The sequence below is a fragment of the Asparagus officinalis genome, chromosome 7 (genome assembly GCF_001876935.1).
Source record: "Asparagus officinalis chromosome 7, Aspof.V1, whole genome shotgun sequence".
NCBI lineage: Eukaryota > Viridiplantae > Streptophyta > Magnoliopsida > Asparagales > Asparagaceae > Asparagus > Asparagus officinalis.
Window position 1 is genome coordinate 150,733,102 of NC_033800.1, and position 14,365 is coordinate 150,747,466.

Below are 14,365 nucleotides of genomic sequence, written 5' to 3' on the forward strand. Positions count from 1 at the left end.
CTCTGGGCCCCACCGATTATTTCCCGCTGAGAGCACCTTCTAAGAACAAGATTCGTAGATGGCGGAGCCATCGCTAGCGGCGACAGAGACATCATAGAAGGCGGCATGGGGCCCATGACCAGCTGATCTGGCAAGGTTGCAGGTTGAGATCCAGCGACACCGGCATCGACATCGGAGGCGGCGGATTCACGCAAAGATGGGGCGAGAAATCATCACAAATAAAAAAAGAGAAAGAGAGAAAGAGTATTATGGACTTCACATGTTTAACACTCTTGGGTTTTGTGTTTTGGGGGCTTAGAGAATAATGAGTTTACTTTTGGGGGTTTTGGGAGCGTTGAAAACGTCTTGGGAGGGGGTGGAATAGTTGTTAGGAAATAGGGGGCTAGAAGCAATTTCCCCAAAAAATTATAAAAAAAGTTTATAGAACTTAAAAGTATAACTTTTTGTGTTTCTTGTTCTCTCTTTGAATGGTTCAAAACAAGAAAATGGGCCCATTAGTTTATAGAAATAAGATGTTTTCTTTTTCTTTTGTTTGGTTGACATAAAAATTTTAATAAAAAAAGTGCAAATCATACGGTTAGTTTAACAACTAGTTTGGCATCCTTAAGGTCTTGGCATAGGGCAAAATTGCATCAAGAACGTGCCTCAACATTGCAGGCTTTGCTGTGCGATTCGATTCCTCATCGCTGCAATCTGTCCTGGCTATGCAAAGAGGTGGGTGATGTCTTTGGCGATGGGGGAGAGGTTTAGGGGTTTGGCTTGTCGAAGAGGTCGCAAGTCACGTGACCGAAGGAGCCGAGAGTTAGGGGGTTGGGTGTTGGAGGGAGGGTGTTTGGGGTCGCGAGAGACGTCGTAGACCTTCCAGGGACCGCTGGGGTGTCGGAGAAGGGAAGGATGTTGGTCAGAGAGTTGCCGACGATGCTGGTGTCACCGATGATGAGGTCAACTCTCTGGAATTTAGGGACGGAGGGAGGCGAACCATGCATCATCGGACCTTTTGCAGGCCGTGCCTACAGCTCTGACACACAACCAGCGCATTTTTTTAATGGGAAGGTGTTCGATGGAAAATGAGATGGAGATGGGAAATAGGGTAGGACCAATTTATATTACTATTTTAATAGGACTGTAAGATTTCTTTGCAATTTTCTCTCATTTTGAGAGGAAATCAATCTCTATAAAACGAGGTATTTTTTCCTACTTTGTAGAAGACATTTCTCTAAATTGTTTTGAACCAAACACAATTTATAGAAAACTACAGAAAATTTTTAACTATAAAATTATCATTGTCAAGTCTTTTCCCAAAACTTTTCTATAAAATGGGTGAACCAAACACCCACTAAGAGTAGTATAAGACTTGTAGTATACTTATCATTTTCCAACATGCACATATCAGAACCTAATTACCTTGTTAGCTTAATTAATAGTCTAAGACTTCCACTGCGTATAACTGAATATCGACTTGTCACTTTAATTATATATTAATTTCTTAAACCCACACGTATAGATCAAGTTTCTTTCTCTTCTCATATTTACCTCATGATTTCTATTTTCTTTTTCTTTCTTTTTTTTTTACCAGTGAATATCGTAGATGATGAATCGGTTGGCATTGAACGCATCATTTCACATCAGCAACATATTTTCTGCTATTGATGCCAAGCTATCGAAGTCACTCCTCACCTTTCCTCCGCAATTTGGGGGACGTCCTATTCTCTATCCCCTTGTAGATTATTTTAGTGTCATATTCTCTATCCCCTTGTAGATTCCAAAGTCATACATCAACACGTGTGTGCACGTGAAGAGTTTAAGTTACCATTAAGTAACACAAACTGATGATCCATCTCCAACCGTTATTCTTTATATTTAATTTGATTTCAGTTTGACGCCGGAGACATGCTGGAGCCTTTAAGATTCTTTGGGGTCATGTCAATCTCCAGCAACTATATTGATAATAGGGTTCATGAAATCAACCAAATGCCCACATGTAAAATAAAAATACAAAAATTGGTAATAATATGCCATTAATTAGTGGAAAATAAATGAGCTTACTATGTGAATTAAATTAGGGCCAGTGATATATATAGGTCATTAGTGGAGAGTAAATGGGCTCATTATGTGAATTGAATTAGGGCTGTTAATGGGTTTTAATCGGATTTAATTCGAAGCTGATATTTTGAGTAGAGGTGATTGAGTGAAAAATCTTTACAAATTGAATCATTTCTCTGAAAATAATACTGTGAAGAAAAGAGAGAATAGTCTCCCATCGGAGCCCCAGAAACAAACCACCTCTTCGCTTTAGAGAGTAAATGGGCTCATTATGTGAATTGAATTAGGGCTGTTAATGGGTTTTAATCGGATTTAATTCGAAGCTGATATTTTGAGTAGAGGTGATTGAGTGAAAAATCTTTACAAATTGAATCATTTCTCTGAAAATAATACTGTGAAGAAAAGAGAGAATAGTCTCCCATCGGAGCCCCAGAAACAAACCACCTCTTCGCTTTAAACTTTATATCCACTCATTTAACATATAAAAAGTCACTTCATATCATGCAAGGATCCCTAGGAAACATCTAAGGGTTAAAAAGTTTAGTGGATGTCCACTTAAGTGGACACAAGTTTTGCTCTATATATATATATATATATAGAGTAAAACTTGTGTCAACTTAAGTGGAGTCACCTAAGTTTCTTACACCATTGCATGACTCACTTGATTGAGCTTACATTTGTGGATGATCCGCTCAGTTGAACTGATTCTACATATTTTCTAAACCCAATACACACGAAATTTGGGGTGAACCCCGTCGTGGTTTGGACCCTCCGTCGAGCATGTAAAATGTTCTATTCATTTGAGACCGTTAAAATTGATACGGGGACGTGGAAAATGAAGGGTCAACCGACGAACTTTCAACCCAAATTTGGCGTTGTTGGGTTTTTAGAATATGTAGAATTCAACGCGAGCGGTCTCATCTCCAAAAGTCGCTCAACTCAAATAATCAATCAATGGCTAATGAAACCCTTAGTGGTACGGTCCACTAAGTTGACACAAGTTTTACTCCTATACTATATATATATATATACTATTATTATTATATATATATATATATACTATATAATATATATATTATATATTATAATTGCCGGTATTCTTGAAATCTTAGTTAATTAATGCGGTGGGATCTTGGAATCATTTTTATTCGCACGGATAAGTTGGACGGATATATATTAGTATATTATATATATATATAGTTTATATATATATATATATATACTTATATAATATATATATATGATATATTATATATATATATATATATATGATATATAGGGGAGAGTGCGTCTAATAAAAACCTCCTTAGCTAAAATACTAAAAACAATATCATACCACATGGGTAGGCATTCAGTTCAAACGGTCAATAGACACATGCATTAATTACCTCATATAAACACATGCATTTAATTACCTCGAACGCCAGTTGAATCCAGATTCATCTACCTCAACGAACACCGTCCTTCACTGCCCAGTGAATCAGTCGATTTACCTTAAGAAACACGTTTTTTAGTGCAGTGAATCTGGATTCATGTTAGTGATCCAGGTTCGTGTTTCGTTTGAGGTAATTAATGATATGCCTATTGACTGTTTTGACTGACTCTAGCCATTGGCATTCATTAGATCCAATGGATGATACTGCGTTTTTTAGTTTTTAGGCCTAACGGAAAACGGTTTTATATTAGAACCTTCTCTCTCTGCTCTCATCCTACTACTATATATATTATATATACTACTTAATATATATATATTATATATTATATATAATATATACTATATATTATATTATATATAGAGAGAGAGAAGAGAGGAGAGATAGAGAGAGAGAGAGCAAACTTTATGTCAACTTTAAGTGGCACGTCACTAAGTTTCTTAGGTCATTGGATGATCACTTGATTGCAAGCCTTAATATGTGAATGATCGTCCTCCGTTGAACTTGATTCTACAATTCTTAAAGCCCAATCACACCAAATTTGGTGCGTGAACTCCGTCGTTGGTTTGACCCTCTGTCGGCCATGTATAAAGTTTTATGTCATCGAAACCCTGCTCGTTGGTTTGACTCTCTTCTCTCTCTCTCTCCTCTCTCTCTCTATATATATATATGATATATATACAAACATATATATATATATATATTATATATTATATTTCTCTTTCTTCTAGAGCTAGAGTACAATGCAAGTGGGAAATGATCAGAAAAATATTATTTACATACTCCGGCCAGTAAATACGACTATCTAATTAGTTGTAACATGGCAGTTTAAAATTAAGTTTGCGACGTAAATTGTTTACGTTGAAAGTTGCTGTTTTCATTGCTATCGAATCTATTACAACTTTAGTCGTTACAATAAACTCGAATAAAATAAAAAGTTGATCTTTTTATAAGATCTTTTTACACAATGAAAATAAAAAAGTTTACAACTTTATCAAACAAACGCAGAGATTGTTTATCGGTTTTTTTCTTACGTGGGATCTTTGTCTGTGCCGGGGTTTATCCGTGGACGACCGTCGATCTGGATCCGGTTAATGGAAAATTGCGCAGAGCTTCGCCTTCACCGGGGGAATGTTTGATTTGAAGCGCTGAAATCGACCAAGCGAAATCAGGGCTCTTCTCGAGATTAAGACCAAGCCTAATCTCAAGGGATGGACGGACGGGATTCAGATCCTTTGAATAGCTCCTTCTTTATGCCAGAGTTCGCCGGAATCTGATTTGCCTTCGCTGAAATTCGTGCTCCTTGACTCCTCAATCCAGCAGCACATCCACGTCTTGATTGCCTTCGCTGAAATTCGTGCTCCTTGACTCCTCAATCCAGCAGCACATCCACGTCTTGATAATAACTCTGCCCCTGAGAAATGAACACCCGAGCTCGTATTTATAAGCTTCGGAAGCGGTTATTTGGATGAGAACATGTGATTAGGCTCTATCTTCAGTTAATAACTGATTAACCACGTTTGGGGATGATATCTAGGCAGTTATGAACCTCTGGAACAGAAGAAACCGATCGAAACAGCCTAAAAATGCGTTTTGGAGGTTATAGACAGTTCTGGGCGAGAGATGGACTGATGTGACCCGCGTGGGCGCGGGTCAGATGGATCCGACCCGCCGCCGCACGGGTCAGACTGATCCGACCTGCCATCGCGCGGGTCGGATTGATCCGACCCGCCACTGCGCGGGTCAGTTTGAGACATCTTCGGTATTTTGGCGGGTCGGACTGATCCGACCCGCCACTGCGCGGGTCAGTTTGAGACATCTTCGGTATTTTGGGCTTAACTCTTTCGTACGACCTCCGATTAAGCTGATTCAAGATACGTTGGAAAGCTGACAAAGAGATCTACAACTTTCATGTTTTTAAAGATTTTTCAGATTTAAATCGCAGCATAGTAAAAAACTTCGCTTCTTTGTACGGTCAGATCACTGTAGCGCGTTCGACCCGCCGTTACTGTAGCCCTCCCAGTCTGACATGTGGTTACTGTAGCACCCAATCCGACCCGCGGTTACTGTAGCACCCAATCCGACCCGTGGTTAATGTAACAGCCTTAACTCACTCATCCGACCTCGGAATGAGGTGATGCGGTTACTGTAACAGCCTTAACTCACTCATCCGATCTCGGAATGAGGCGATTCAAGATGCGTTGGAAAACCGACGAGGAGATCTACAGGCTCCCATGATTGAATCATATGTGGAATAAATGGGACACGAAGGGTGCCCCGCCTTTTGTAAACGACGCGGGGCTCCCGATCAACTCTCGTTTCCGTTATTCCGAAGTTCCGTTGCTTCGTATGACCGGTCGACTCACTTCATGTGTTTGTCGTTGTCAAACGAGCTCCTGTGACTCTAATAGCTATGTTTATCATCTTCTCTATGTCTCAAGCCGTGTGCGGACACCCATAAGCATTTTTAGACGCCTTACATAAATATGCATTTATGTCCTATTTAGTTACCCACAGGAGATAAGAATGGCGCGTCTGGTCTTAACCTTCGAACGCTCGTGTCGTGTACATTCCAAGTTCAACCTTATATACTTATTAACCAATCTGTTGGTACGTAACAGCTTTAGAGGTTAACAACTTCAAGTAGAAACACCCAAATAGACACGTGTGCAAGATAAATGAGGGATTCCGACTTTTACATATTCTTAGAGGGGTGTTTGGTTCAATTTTCTATAAATTATAGGAAAAGGAAAGCACCCTACAAAATATAGATTTCCTTATATTTTCTATAAAATTTGTAGGAAAATTTTATAGAACTCAAAGAGTACCATATTTCTTATTTTTTAATATTTCTTTGTTTAGTTCAAAGTATGAAAAAGTTCCTAACTTTATAGAAAATATGTTGTTGTCTTTTTCTTTTGTTTGGTTGGATATTGTTTTATAGAAAATAACTTACTAACAATGCCCATGGGAAATCATATGGGAATGATACTTATGTACTTAATTAATTTTTTAATATATGCATCGGATTTCCTTGCAATTTCCGCCCATTTTGAGTGGAAAATAACTTCTATAAAATTTTACAGATTTCTGTACTTTACAGAAAACTTTTTTATAAATTTAATGTTGAACCAAATATAGTTTATAGAAATCTACAAAAAATCTATTATTTACGATAACACCATTGTCAGGTGTTTTCTCAAAAAAAAATTCCAGCCCTTTAAGTAATAAAAAATAAAAGCCCTCTTAAGTTGAACTATCTTAGTCATTTGTAGTCGGTCAGAATTTAATCATGGCCTTATGTCGAGCACTTGGATACTAAATTTGGTCAACTGCTCAGTAGTATGGTATATTATTCTCCTAATTAATATATAGTGGACACGTTGCACAGGGCCATACCTAAAAATTTTGGGGCCCAAGGCGAAATAATAGATGAGACCTAAATGATACAACTCATAATAGATTTTATCTCATTCTTTTTACCCTTTGAGGTGCAAAATTACTAATTAAAGTTTTATATTCTATATTTTCTAACATATTATTTTTGATAAATAATATTGCTAAATCGTTCAATCTATCTTGTAACATGGTCGATCTTAAATAAGATTTTAGTAATTTTAATTTTGAAAAACTTCTTTGAAGCAACTGTTACGGGTATAGTCAATGGTACACGATAATCAATACAAGTATTTGGAATAAAATCTAACCACTTTATATAGTTCAACACTTCAATTAGACTATTAATCTGTACTTTTAAAATTTCTCTAAGCACTCTCAATTCTGAAAACAAATCAAGTCCACTAATATCTAAATGTTCATCATGTTTTAGTGCATTTTCGAGATTAAGACAATATTCTTTCAATTCAATATCATCTAAAGCTTTTAATTTTTCAAAAAAAAAAAAAAAAATTCATACGTTTTAAATTGTTCAAACCTACTTTCACTTGAGTCAAGCGATTTATCAACTATGTATAAGAAATATTCAATACGAAAAGATTCTTCAACGTTAAATATTGTTTCATTACCTATATTTTTAACAAATTGTTTTTTCTATGAATTTTATGTTTTTCATGAAATATAGGTTGTACATTCATCTCATTAGCAAGTTTTTTAGTTGAATTCAAAGCAGACATAAAACCATTTTTTCTATAATTTTCTAAATATACAATAAGACCCTTTAATTGATCTATGACAATATCAATATGCATATCTTTAGATTGTAAGATTTCACTAACTGAATTAACAGCAACAGTATGCCATACCTTCTTTCATGTTTTTCTCCGTTTGACAATTTTTGTATGTAATATGATGTAGAAAAGTGTATATTATTTTCATCTTTAGGAAAATCTATTTCTTCATATTTAATTGGACCTTTTTCAACTATTAGATCTATAAACTTTTGATCAATACATTTCCATTGTCCAGGAAGAGGCGAAGAGCTGGGTGAGATCGGAGCGGAGAGTCGGGAGAGTTTATCAGTTTAATCACTTCACTTGATGTTTGAGAGGTCGGGAGTTTAATGGAGCGGAGAGTCGGGAGAGTTTATCAGTTTAATCACTTCACTTGATGTTTGAGAGGTCGGGAGTTTAATCACTTCACTTGATCTTGATGTTTGAGAGAGGAGGCGGTGGGAGGGAGTGGGATAAAGAGAGAAAGTAATAGGGTTAGGGTATAGGCTGAGGGACTTAAAGAATTGAGGGTGAGTGGGCCTTACCCAAGATGAGGCCCAAGACAGATGTCTTAAATTGCCTTAAGGTAGGGCCGCCCTAACGTTACACAGAAATGCATCCAAAGTCAAGATCGACATGTCCTCTAGCTGCGTTTGAGCACCTAACTTGTACTTTCTTTCTTATCGTAATTTATCGGTTATAGTTTCTTTGGTAGCTCATGAAAGTGTTCAATATCTCAAACCATAGACCGAGATACTTGCAGTGTAGTTATGGTGATCAGCAGCTTATCCTCTAACAAATGGTTAAGTTTTATTTTAGTATTAATTAGAGTGGTTGCCCTGATCCATAAACAAGGTGAGGTCGACCCATGTAAAGTATTGCTATAAGCTGCAGGCTGTACACATGTTGGTGTGGGGCGTGGACAGTCTTAATTAGTTCACCGAATTAAGTTGATCGCAAATATTAATTGACTTAACATGCAAATTTGAATGGGTTTCTCATGCCAAAGACTCGTGCTTTATGTGCAAATTAACCTTGAGTATTTACACAAGCTTTTGTAGAATAACAGGATGCATTAATTTTCAAAACGAATTACATGCGTACAAGACTGCAAGAGGGAGTTGAAGAAAATATAATTTGAACGCCCCATCAAGCAAGCAACTAACGGGATTTGGCATATTGGGTTTTGAAATCTAACTTCTTGGACTTTAGATCGATGACTCAAGTGGTATACTCTTAACAACTTGAGCAGTACTTCTAGCGACATCGCCCAAGTCGAGTGTCGCTCTCGCTCTCTATTAGGAGAGGACACGTGTCTAATAAACCTAACCTAATCCAAAATCTAACCCTAGTTAGATTTTGAACCCGACACCCCCCTTTCAAATTTGAGAAAGTGTCTAAGGACACTTGCCTGAGGTAAGTGTCTTTAGACTTAATTAGGGGGTGTTTGGTTAAATTTATATAAATTATAGGAAAAGGAAAACACCTAAAATATAGATTTCCTTGTATTTTCTAAAAATATTATAGGAAAAATTTTGATAAGTCAAAAAGTACAAATTTTCTTGTTTCTTGTACTTTGCTTGTTTGGTTCAAAACAAGAAAATGAGCCTATTACTTTAGAAATAACAAGTTTTCCTTTTCTTTTGTTTGGTTGCATACGAAAAGTTTATAGAAAAGTGTCAACAACCATATTCATCACTTTACAACGGCTATTTTAACGGCTAGTTTGGCATGCACAAATCTTATAAAATCGTTCTCTCCCAAACTATTCATGAACACAAAATTTTCAAAGTTAAAAAGCATGAATTAGAATGTTAAAGGCCGTGGTGAATCGTCAAGTTCATCAAATCCAAATGTATGCATTTTGGTTAAAAACTATAAATTTTATTACTATTTTCCCAATGATCAATTACTTGGTTTTTCTTTTTTGTAATTAGTGTGCTCGGGAACTACTACAGAAACAAACATATGAGGAATTATTGTCATATACAGAAGAAGATCGAGAGCGTGATGAAATGTGAGATATAATGGAAGAAGCAGAAGTAATGCTAAGAACAATGCTTTGAAACTTAGAGACGGAAACGAGTGGTGGAAGTGTCCCTATTGCAATGATATCCCCTACACAAGTTGGAACATGAATGAACTCTTAACTCACATGCGTGGTGTTAGTAACAATAGGACTAAGCCCTACATGAGTAAGGAGGAGATTGACCAACATGTGGAGTGGAAGTTTATTTACTTTAGTTAGATCGAAAACAATGATCTAAACAAATCATGTACCACGTTGGCAATTTCATGTCGTAATTTGATATTTTCATGCACTAAATTGGCTCAGCTATTGGTCTTTTATCAAAATTGATTGCCTCAACTGAAACGTACAAATTCACGTAGATTGCGATCTAATAACATACTAAAGAACTCTTTATTTTATTATGAACATTGTAAATGAGTCGGGTCTGCAGTTAGGTTTGTCTTTCTGACTCGTTTCGTTATGAGTTGATATATAAGCATAATCCTAATTAATTAGGGTTAAGCAATAATATTTTTGAGCAGTCTTTGAGAGAGGATTGTTGCATCCAATTGTGGGGGGATTTGTGAGAGATCTAGATGTTTGGTTTTAGGGCTTTGAGTGATTTTGTAACCCTAGTTTGTATTCTCTTTCTCTCTAATAGTAAGACCCCCCTCCTTGCCCCGTGGACGTAGGCAACTTGCTGAACCACGTAAAATTCATTTTCTTATTGTGGTATTGTGTTTGACTTACTAATTGTGATTTATCTCGCTCTTGTTCGTGTGGTTTCGAGCTCCGCTGCGGACAACACAAATTTTGGGCTCGCTGGAACTCCAAAATGGCGTAAATAGGGGAGGCCGAGAGCTGAAATGGCTCAATGGATGAGGACGAGAGCGGGAGGAAGAGGAAAAAGCGCGAGGGATTTGGGATTTGGGTGTAAAACCCCGTATTTTTTTTGGTTATGTATATATATGTGAATTATTGTGATAAATAGCTTGAGGTCATAGATGTGCATGATAACAAGTTATTTGAGATGATATGAGTGTATGTATATAGAGTTTTGTGCGTTGGTTTTGCAAATGAGCAAAACATGCACGAAATAGGAAAACTGCCGGATCAGTTGACCGATCAGTTGACTGACGAGATCAGTCGACCGATCAGTCGACTGACGAGCTGTTTTCTAGTTTTTCCAGGTTTCGGGTCTGTTTTGATTGGTTCGGGTTTTGGGTCGGATTTGGCTGTTCATATATGATTTCCCCTACTCGAAAACACCCCCTCTCATCATCAGATATGAGAAACCCTAGCCCCCTCTCTCCTCTCTCAAACCCTAGGTTCGTTCTTGGCGATTTTGGGGCGTTTCAAAGGACTTTCAGCGGGTTCCGATCGTCGCAGCAAAGGGGAACCACTCTCGCAGATCCATGAGCTTTTCATCACCCCTGAGGTGAGTAACATCTCGCCCAACTCTATCCCTTTTGTTTTACACGAATTTATTGAGTTTTTATTGAGCCTAAAACGTATTTTTAGTACAAAGAATAAATCTTTATAGTATATGATGCGAAAGTTTGAGCTTTTCAGTTTATAAAAAGATCACAAACGTTTTATTAAAGAGATCTAGATCTGAAAACGTTTGACAAGAGATAATTCATGATTTATTGATTTCAAAACGTATCAAACATGTTTTTATATGTTTAAGGTTTTTAATAAATGTATCTTTCATTTCAGTTTAGTACATATATGTTAAAATCAGTATCTTTATGCTTGGGATTTATGATGATGATTTTATATAAATTTTATTGCAATAATCAAAACCTGCACAACAGGTTCTGCGTCGGTTCGGTCGACTGATCAGTCGACCGACGGGCTGGATTTTTTCCAACTATCAGTCGACCGATCAGTCGACTGACGGGCTGATTTTGTTTTCTGTTAGTTCCCTAGTCGACCGATCAGTCAACTGGCGAACTGATGTGGTTCTGGTTGATCTCCTCAGTCGACCAATGAGTCGACTAATGGCATCAGTCGACACATGAGTCGACTGATGAGGTGTTTTACAGATTCTTGGTCTATTTGAGTTGCTTTTCGGGGTCGCCTCGATTCTCTGACACTAGTTTACAATGTTAGTGAATTATCTGTACATGTGAGTTGACTTTTGACACAAGTACCGATCCGCACACCGAGGCACGTGTGACATGAGTCTATGTGTATCTTTTGTGAATATATATCATCGACACTTACACTTTGCAAAATTTATATTTAGTCCTCGTGTTGGACACTCATTCCTTTCAGTCCTCATGTTGGACATTCATTTCATTCGGTCCATGTGTTGGACATTGGTTATATTTGGTCCATGCGTTGGACATTGGTTATATTTGGTCCATGCGTTGGACATTGGTTATATTCAGTCCATGCGTTGGACATTGGTTATATTCAGTCCATGCGTTGGACACTCGTTACTTTCAGTCCATGTGTTGGACGTTTACTTCATGCAGTCCATGTGTTGGACATTTAATCTATATAGTCTATGTGTTGGACATTTAATCGTTTTCGGACATGACACTCATATGAGTTCGACATGACACTATGTTTGGAAGTAGAGATGGGTTTTGTTTTCTTTTAATTTATTTGTTCCTGTGTTAGATTCCGGGTTTGGTATTTAGGGATTTACAATTTGAGATACAAGGTATATACATGAGGATTTCCTTGTTTGGATTATTTCGCTTGACGTATCTATGCTCGTGTTGTAGTTCCTAAATACTAAAACCCTATATTTGTTAGGATCGATGATATTATATTATTATGTATTAACTGTATTTTCATATACAACGAGCTCTATCCCTTGGGGTTGGTTGTGATGTTACTCGCTAGCGCTTTGACGCTCGTTGTCCCTCCCCCTTTCAGGTAACGAGTCAGGAGCCGGAGAGTCGCAGGTTGATGGCGATGCACTATAGTGATCAACTGTCTAGTTTAGTTACATTTTATTTTGGTGCTCCACCGTAGATGTATTGTTTAGACTTGAGAGTATTTATTCTAGTGTTGTAAAGGTTGTGTGCCTTATTTCATATTATCAGACATTGTATATTTGATACTTGTTGAGATCTCTAGATTTGTTTAACTCAGATATGGACCTTTGTATTTCCGTTTACTGGATGATGAAGTATTGTTTTGATTTCTATCATTTCATCATTTATCTTTTGTTTTATCTTTTACTTGCTTGTACCTATACACCTGTTGTTGACTCTACTAGAGAGATAGTAATTGTGATGGTGAAACATGTTATTGCACGGTGTGGTGCATGGCAGGTTTGACATTCCTAGTTTCACCTCGGACTACAGCCTTGTGTGAACCTAGGGGCGTCACATTGGGGGCCGGAGTGAGAGAGGGAGTTGAGGAGAGGAAACCCTAGATTTTCCACTGAAATTCGTACATGAGAAATGAAGATCGGACTTGGAAATGGGGTACGGGTAGGAGTTTAGTGTTTTTAAATAGGTTTTTGTGAGATTTCAACCCGATTTCCACTCAAATTAAGTGGAAATTTATTTCTGTAAAACTGGACTATTTTTTGTACTTTACAGGGAAATTTTTCTGTAAAATTATTTTAATTTTTTTTAAAAATGTGAAAATCAAATACAATTTTTTTATTTGGAGAACTGCCACTGTCCACATGATATTTCTCAAAAGTTTTCTACAAAACACCCTAAGGGCATCTCCAACAACTTCTTTAAAATTTTCTCCAAAATGGGGAAGCAAAAGTCATATTCTTTAAATTATTTTTACACCAACTTCAACAGCAAGAATCCATTTTTTCCTCCAAAAATTTGGAAAATGTTGCAGATTTGGGGAAGCTTCCCCATTTTTTCTCCTCCATCCCTATTTTGGGGAATGAGATGATAATTCTGTTGCACCAAAAACCTAACTAAATATTTCAAAAGTAAGAAATGAAAAAGCTGTTGGAGATGCTCTAACCCCCCTCCCCGCTCTAACAACTTCGGTTGTTTGGCCCACATTTTTCAAGGAAAAAAAAAAGTCGGCTGATGCACGTGATGGACAGGTGAGTGGCGGACCCACCCCTCGTCGATCCTCACCGACATGAGTTCGCCAGATAACGGTACGTTTCTTGACCGTTGGGGAACCCCTCTCTAATTCAACAAACGTTGCATTTAGTCTATCCTTGTATAATCTGAGAAGGGATACTTGAATCCGGACCATGCGGTCACCGACGCTGTTTTTATTTTTTAATGAACTGGCATCATCTCCAAACAGTATAATCAACTAGTTCCATCTGAATCCGGGCTATAGGCCATTCCTTTCTGGAAAAAAAGGACAAATTTTCTTTTTCTAACCCCCGCTCCCCCACCAATTTTTTATTTTTTTTATTTTTTGAATTAAAGACGGGAGTGATCACCTTCGTAATTAAACGTAAGCCTGAGCCGCTGAGGGAGGATATCCAAGAGAGAGATGACGATGGGCGTCGACCAAAAGAGCGGCGAGCGTCTATCTCTTCATCAACATATCTAATAACGGTCCAGATCAAATCTGGACCCTCAAACACCGACCACCCCCTCTTCCATTGCTTGTATAAATCTCTCCTCTCTCTTCGATCGGGCTCCTCCCAGCGGAGGAAGCTCTCGCCAGATCCAAATTAATTACCCCAGAAACCAGAAGGAGAAAATAAAAAAGAAAGAAAGAAAGAAAGAAAGAAAACCCCCACCCCCCTC